Raw genomic sequence first — 7,811 nt, 5'->3', positions numbered from 1 at the left:
AGAGAAATTATGTATGCTTGGAGGCCAGATGTCTCCCCAACTGATGAGGTTGGAGAGAGGTGCTGTAGTATACAGTTATTAGAACGCTTGGTCACTGCAAAGTCATGATACAATCAAACAAAAAAACATCCGAAACAAATCGTGAGTAAAATTTGATAGTGAAAACACACTCGATGAGAAATTTATACATGTAAAAATTATATAAGATCATCATGACTTAATTTAAGGGGTTTATGTTATATATCAAGCCCAATATTTTGCAATATTCAGCTTGTATTAGTGACACTTGCAGCAAATTTCTTACTGTATATATACAACTGGATATTCGACTCTAGATACATATCAAATATGTCGAATATTTTACACGATAGGATTTCTCTGAGTCATCCACTATGTTTTACCATGTACATCTCTTCTTTTGACTAAAGTATACACTGTCAGCACCTTGTAAATTCCTACTATAAATATATACCAAAGGACACGTCAAGAAGTTGAATCTTGTTATGACGTGGTAGAAAACAACAGCACAATAATGGGATAATATGCGAAGTTGCTGGAGAAAGAAGAGAGATGAAATCGACATGAGCAAACTCCAGTATAATAATGGGCTAATGTACATGCGTGCATGCGTGCGTGCATCTATGGCTAAGAACTTAATTAACAAAGCCACAAAATTATTTTGGCTAACCTTATACATGACCTATTAAATTATCACCACCACAGATCATTATTTGTGTTTGTCCTTCCTCAACGGCAGCACATATATTTTCACGTTCAGAAAAACAAGCTATGATGAAACTGACCTTGTCTGATAAAATATAAGGTAGAATTGGTAATTGTCAAGGTCATCCTCTCCTCTGCTTGCATGCCACATACCTGCACTGGTACACAGTGTTATTAGCTCAAGTAAACATTTGTTTTCTTTGAAACTGAAAAGAAACCGTGATAATTTATGTGCTGCAAATACAATAGAACAACATATGTTTTTTTGATACAAAGTGACATCATTTTTACAAATTGCACAAACAATTATAATTAAGATGTACCTCAAAATATTAAGAAAGGTACATCAAAAATCTACCAAACATAAGGACCATCATAATTTTTATACTGTGAGCTTATGCTTTTGTACATGCATCACACAGACTAGTGGGACTATATATGTATATAATTATATCAACTGTTGTGTATAAAGAAATAGCCACCATGCTGATATTAAACTAATCATTCACCTGCAGACATGTATGAACTAGCACTTACACTGAAGCATCACACGTTCAAGTTAATTAGGCTACATTTATGCATGCAATTTAATATAATTAGCGCTTACACCATGGGTGGAGGCAGGGTGATGCGACCAATTAGACCTCTGAGCAGATATGATTAGAAAGAAAGAGAGTCCATTGCGTAACGAACTAACAAACATCTAAGTTATGGCGGTCAGGTAGTCAGGCCTAAGTAGATGGCCATGATACAACACTCGCGGATGTTCTCACTTCTACAACAACTCTGCATAAAGTTCTCACTTCTACAACAACCCTGCGTAAAGTTCTCACTTCTACAACAACTCACTGGAACATGTGAACACTGCTACCTACTTCAGCTGTAATAAGGCTTAAAAAGGATTTTTCCAATAGAAATATGACTGTATGATGGAGTGACTGATCAGGCCTACATCTTGGCACGTAAGCAGAAAGTGGAACTTTGAATCATCAACATCAACCACGAGACTAGGACAACAAGCCTATTATACAATCAGCCAACCACATAATCGATCACAGCAACCTAGGACTGCATAATCAAGTTTCACTTACAGGGCTCGTGACAGGCTCCTAAGACATAACTAAAATTAGTTTAATCACAGCAAGATGCTTCAGCTAGAAGCTCCCCTCTGCACCAACCATCTATAATTCAACCTGTCGGTCATTATCAGGGGCTGCCATATCGTAAGTAGCAATTCCCAACTAGACTGAAGTGAAGCAGAGCAAGATGGGGAAAATAAAATTGGGAGAAGAGAAGCGGTCTGGCTCACCATGGTAGCGCGATTGCGAGGGTGGTTTTAGTGGTAACTCTGCCCATAGCCACAGGCCATCGTGCGGAGGTAGTAGATGCAGTTGGTCGTCGAAGGGGAGCGGTGATGAGAGGGATGTCACGAAGGGAAGCGGGTCGCAGGGGAGTGTTGACTAGCGACGGAGCGCCAGGATGGAGGATCGCATGGGGAGTGGTGAGGGCCTCAGGGGCGGCCTTCTGAGATGGAGGATTGCAGGGGAGTGGTGACTGGTGAGGGGCGGCACTCCCGGATGCAGGTAGGTCGAGGGGCGGCGACCAGCGTGGGATCCTATAGGGTCGAGAGGAATAGGGAGGCTGGGGAAAGGGAAGACCTAGATTAATCGTGAAAGTGAACTTGGGCCGGGCTAGACAAGAGGCTGGGTTAGTGCGTTGGGCTAGTTGTGGCAGGTTGTATTCTACAACGCATATGCTAAAATACTTATTATTCGTATCTATTGTGAATTTTGCAACATACAGTCAAAACGTTGTAGAATATCTGTTGCTTTATAACGGGTCTTCATGAGTTGGTACAGGGGAAGAGCCTTCTCACCCAGTCGACTGATGAAGCGGTTGATGGATGCCAAGCAGCCGGTGAACTTCTGGGCGTCTCGCAGTCGGGTGGGTTTCTCCATCCTCTCAATGGCTTTGATCTTCACAGGGTTGCACTCAATGCCGCATTCTGAGACCAGGAAGCCAAGGAGTTGGCCGGCTGGTACCCCAAAGACGCACTTCTCTGGGTTGAGCTTGATTTGAAATCGGCGCAGGTTATCAAAGGTTTCCTTGAGATCTTCCAAGAGGGTACCGCACTTCTTCGTCTTCACCACAATATCATCAACATAGATGTGGGTATTTCTGCCGAGTTGCTTGAGGAGGCACTTCTGCATGCAACACTGAAAGGTGGCACCGGCATTTCTCAAGCCGAATGTCATAGTCAGGTAGCAGAAGGCTCCGAATGGTGTGATGAAGGCGGTCTTCAGGCGGTTTGCCAAGTTCAAGTTGATCTGGTGGTAGCCTGAATAAGCATCCAAAAAACTCAATAGCTCGCATCCGGCTATGGAGTCTATCACTTGGTCAATCCTAGGCAAAACAAACGGATCTTTGGGGCAGGCTTTGTTGAGGCTGGTATAGTCAATACACATGCGCCATTTGTTGTTCTTCTTCAGTACAAGGACTGGGTTGGCAAGCCACTCTGGAAAAAAAACACTTCCATGATGAAGCCGGTTGCCAGAAGCCAGGCTATCTCCTCACCAACAATTCTTCTCTTCTCTTCCAACAGTTGGCGGTGGGGTTGTTTGATTGGTTTTGCATCTCCTCTGACAGGTAGCTTGTGCTCGGCGAAATCCGTCGAAACACCCGGCATGTCTTTGGGAGACCATGCGAAGATGCCCCGATTCTCATGGAGGAAATCAATGAGCTCGCTTTCCTATTTGCTATCGAGGTTGGTGTCGGTGTCAAAACCGGCGGATCTCAGGTAGGGGGTCCCGAACTGTGCGTCTAAGGCGGATGGTAATAGGAGGCGGGGGACACAATGTTTACCCAGGTTCGGGCCCTCTCGATGGAGGTAAATACCCTACTTCCTGCTTGATTGATCTTGATGATATGAGTATTACAAGAGTTGATCTACCACGAGATCTGAGAGGCTAAACCCTAGAAGCTAGGCTATGGTATGATTGTTGTTGTCCTACGGACTAAACCCTCCGGTTTATATAGACACTGGAGGGGCTAGGGTTACACAGAGTCAGTTACAAGGGAGGAGATCTACATATCCGAATTGTCAAGCTTGCCTTCCACGCAAAGGAGAGTCCCACCTGGACACGGGACGAAGTCTTCAATCTTGTATCTTCATAGTCCAACAGTCCGGCCAAGGGATATAGTCCGGCTGTCCAAGGACCCCCTAATCCAGGACTCCCTCAGTAGCCCCTGAACCAGGCTTCAATGACGATGAGTCCGGCGCGCAGATTGTCTTCGGCATTGCACGACGGGTTCCTCTCCGAATAGTCCATAGAAGATTTTGAGCACAAGGATAGTGTCCGGCTCTGCAAAACAAATTTCACATGCCACTGTAGAGAGTATAATATTTCCACAAATCTAATCTGCTGACAACTTTTCATAACGTGACATCACGCCATGGCCCCGGTTATTATTCGAACATTTTTTCTCAACCAGCTACTACACATATTGCAAGGTGGTTTTCTTGGCATGTCTTGTCGAAGCAGAGATCGTGTCCCCTTATCCTGGGATCCTCATCAATACGGGTGTGGGTAACCCAACCGCGCCATCAATCACGATGCTTGGGGAATAAGCGAGTTTTACCAGGCAAGTGGGAAGGCACGCAGTTTCTACCGCCCTTATAAAGGGATAAGGACTCCTCTTTTTTACCCACGCCTTCTTCTTCCCTGCCCATCCATTCTCGCGCACTTGAGCTCCAGTGCCCAAGTTCACATCTTCTCCGCAAAAACACTCCGAACATGTCTGGAGCGGGAGGCAAGTGGATGGCCTCCTCTGTTACAGAGGAGAACATCACGAAGCTCCAGGAAGCCGGATACCTGGCCGCAGATATCGCGCACCGGCTCCCAGGCGCGGGGCCGATCGTTCCTACCCCCGAGCCCCACGAAAGGGTTGTATTCCTTACCCATTTCGTCCGTGGGCTGGGATTTCCCCTCCACCCATTTGTTCGCGGGCTCATGTTCTACTATGGGCTGGACTTCCATGATCTGGCCCCCAATTTCATCCTCAACATCTCGGCGTTTATCGTTGTTTGCGAGGCTTTCCTCCGCATCAAGCCCAACTTCGGCCTGTGGCTGAAGACCTTCAATGTTAAACCGAAGGTGGTGGTCGGCCAGCAAGCGGAGTGCGGAGGCGTCATGGTGGGCAAAATGCCCAACGTCAGCTGGCTCGAAGGCTGCTATGTGGAGACCGTGAAGGGGTGGCAATCAGGGTGGTTCTACATCACCGAGCCACGCGACACCAACCGGGTGGCGGCCCCCGAATTCCGATCCGGCATCCCCATGTGGCTAACCTCCTGGAAAGAGAAGGACTTATCTTGGGGTTCATCGGTGGAGCTAACCGGACTCCAGAACTGTGTTTAAAACACGATAAGCAAGAAAATCAAGCTTGTCAACATGGTCCAGGTCATGCTCTTCCGCCGGATACTCCTGTCTCAAAGACGGGCATTCAATATGTGGGAGTTGGACTCAGCAAGGCACTAGACACTGCCAGAGCTCTTCGACATGACACACCAGGACATCTGGAGGGTGTTGTTCAAGTCTGCCGAGGTACCACCTCCCCTTACCGAGGACCGCGGACTCAGTGCAAAACGCCCTGCTAATCCGGTAAGCTCCTTATGTTTCATAAGGCGTTTCTTTCCCTATTATAATTATGTGAGGGATCTGAGCCTCCACATTATTTGACAGGAATGGGTCGCGACAGCGGAGCGGATCGACTGTCTGGCCCCACTGCCCGAAGATCCAGCAAGTACTCTCCTGACGGGGATGCTGGTTCCGGCGCCCTATGAGGCCGGAGAAGAAGGCCAAGAAGAAGGCCGCGAGGACCAGGAAAGGTCTCTGGCACAAGGTTGTATCGGACTCGTCGTCCGATATCACTGAGACGCCCTCCTCCCACGAAGACGAGGAGGAGGAAGAGGAAAATTCTCCCCATCCAGCCGGGGGAGATCAGGAAAGGAAGAGCGCCCCATCCGGGGATGCTGAAGGGTCCAAGAAGGGAAGAACCCTCCTTCCGGACCACGCCACCACAGCCGCGTTCAATGACGAGGAGTGGTTGCCCACGGATAAGCCCCTGGCGAAGTCGTAAGTATCCAGATACCATAATAGTTCTGGTATATTTCATTTTATTGTTTCTTATCATGCCAAAAATGATCATGCAGCCCACCCAAGGACCATCTCGATGTATCCTCTTCAGATGGGTCTCTGGGCCTGTCGGAGATGAACAGTGATTCGCTCCCGACCGCCTCCTCCCCCCGCCCTACGGACGACGCCAAGGTGTTGTCCCGAAGGGCACCAAACCAAGGGAAGGTAGTTCTGGGGGCACCCCAAGGTGACCTCCCAGACGCTGGGCGCATGGGAGGCAAGGCTCCCATGGGCCCTAACGACAGGGGCAGCAAGTCCGGACCCCGGCTAAATACTGCGCCGGTACCTCCAGTGGTTCCGGACTCTGTCAGGCGACCCCTCACTAAGGGGGGTGAGCCGTCTGTGTCGAAGGCCTCTGTCCATCCAGAGGCACCGGACAACTTGCTGGAAGCGCTTCGTGGCGCTTCCATTAACGAAGAGCACCACACTGTCATGAGAGCGGTGATAGAGAAGGTTCATTCCGCTAAAAGCAGACTGACTGAAGCCTGTGCCAGCCTCCTAACAGGCTTTGAGGTATGTAATCAATTTATAAGAAAATGTTATAGCATAGATAGTAGCCCCTAATGCTCTGTTTGGCGTTCGTGAAGAAAGGCCGAATAGAGGATCAAATAATAATCACAAGAGTCTAATCAGAATATGTCTTATGTGAATAAGCAGGCTTCGCTGCTGGCCGCTGCCGCTCGCACTGCGGAGGTCTCCGCACTAAAGCGGGACCTTGAGCGGACCGAAAAAGAGCTCAGCCTTACCAAGAGGCAGCTCAAAGAGAACAAAGGTAAGTAATACCCGTCCGTATATTGATAAGGTATAAAAAAGAATGTGGTTGTTAAGTCACAGGATCATCATGAATTTTGCTAGGGGCCACGACCGAAGTGGCGGCCCTGAAGGAGGCGCTGTCCGAGGCCGAAGACAAAGTGGCCAAGGAGCGCACCGAGTGCGAGAAGCAAGAGGCTCGAATCGGCAAGGTGCAGCAAGAGCTCCAGGATTTCGTCAAAAAATACGAGTCCTTGGAGCGTGACTCTAAGACGCAAGGGTCTGAGCTTGTGAAGGCCCTTGAGAATGCAAAAAATGCCAAGGCCGAAGCCCACAAGGCCCTCCAGGAGCTTCCAGCGGTCCAGAAGATAGCGGCGGGTAAGGACTTCATTATGCAAAGCAAGCATGTGAAGGAAACTTTCCTTTTACTTACTCGAGTTCAAAGCTCTCCAGGAGCGTTCGCAGATCTTCCCCACAGTGTGTCCGATGCCGTGGAATTTTACCAGGCGAGGAAGGGAGCTCGACGGAGAAGTTGTTCTGGTCTCAGTATACTGGGACCGAACATCTGATGCCCTTGAGCGACCAGTTGAAGCAACTGGTCGAGCTTCACAAGGCGGCTGAACAGGCCATGAAGGGCCTCATGGTCCGGATGTGGCCTGGCGAGCCCCTGCCTGGCGGCTACTTCGGCCTGGTGAGGCGGCTTGTGAATGCCTGCCCACGAATTGAAGTCATAAAGCGGTCCGTCTGCATTGAGGGTGCGCTCAGGGCTTTTGCCCGAGCGAAAGTGCACTGGGCGAAGATGGACGCCGAGAAGCTGGTGAAGGAGGGGTCACCGGAGGGCAAGGAGCATCGCCGCCCCGAAAAGTATTATGACAGCATCCTGAAGGGTGCCCGCCTTGTGGCGGAGGAATGTTCTAAGGATGTAATATTTGAATGAATGTACTCATGTGATCCTGTAATATGAAAACGAGTTCATGTGCGCTATATAACGCCTGTTGATTTAAAGTATTACCTTCTGTGCAGCCGTTTATAAAATCTGAGAGTTGGCTAGTCGTCGGCTTCTGCCCCCATGTAGCTAGTACTGATGTGTTCGGGATAAATCTGATCACTCTTTATCCCAGTTTTGGGTCCTTCGAAGGAGGTGTT

The sequence above is a fragment of the Triticum urartu genome, chromosome 1A (assembly GCF_056163025.1).
Source record: "Triticum urartu cultivar PI428250 chromosome 1A, HENAU_Tu73, whole genome shotgun sequence".
Lineage (NCBI taxonomy): Eukaryota > Viridiplantae > Streptophyta > Magnoliopsida > Poales > Poaceae > Triticum > Triticum urartu.
Note: the sequence above shows the minus strand (reverse complement) of the source record.